Below are 512 nucleotides of genomic sequence, written 5' to 3'. Positions count from 1 at the left end.
AAAAAAAAAAAAAAAGAAACCCAAGGAGGGGCCCCTATGAATCAGATCCCACTCAACGGCAGTGAGTCTGGTTTGGTTACACATTTGAATTATGTTGGATTAAGTTTAACACATTCTACTAATTTTCAAATATTAATTTCCCCAGGCTGATGGGAACTGAATCTCAAAATTTACTGGAATTTTCTCTGCACCCCACCTCCATGTCTGGGGTTTCTTAGGTAAAGTGAGACATTCAAGCCTAGACTATACTGTGAAATAATGGATGTATTCATTGTCCAAGTCGACATGGTCCCCAGAAGGGATTCCAAAAGCATGGAAGTTTCATAGATTGAGAATTCTGCTGCAGACTGGCATTTAGAGTCTAGTTTTTCTATGTGCACCACTTAGCCATTCCTTACTCAAGGTTCCAGAGAACTATAAACCACTGTCTTACTCCTTTGTGTGTTAGGAGCTCTGGTAGCATAGTGCCTAAGGCACTTGACTGCTAAGCAGAAGGCTAGTGGTTCAAACCC

At 41.0% G+C, this 512-nt stretch overlaps 1 protein-coding gene across 1 annotated transcript in view; it reads left to right on the top strand.

The window, feature by feature from the left end:
- Nucleotides 1–512, top strand: part of ANKAR (ankyrin and armadillo repeat containing) — a 73,795-nt gene that overhangs the window by 61,181 nt on the left and 12,102 nt on the right. The window lies entirely within an intron of this gene.

The sequence above is a fragment of the Orycteropus afer genome, unplaced genomic scaffold (genome assembly GCF_000298275.1).
Source record: "Orycteropus afer afer isolate SDZICR_OR568_19922 unplaced genomic scaffold, OryAfe1.0 scaffold00001, whole genome shotgun sequence".
Lineage (NCBI taxonomy): Eukaryota > Metazoa > Chordata > Mammalia > Tubulidentata > Orycteropodidae > Orycteropus > Orycteropus afer.
The sequence above is the reverse complement of the archived record's forward strand: the minus strand, read 5'-3'. Positions and strand labels throughout refer to the sequence as shown.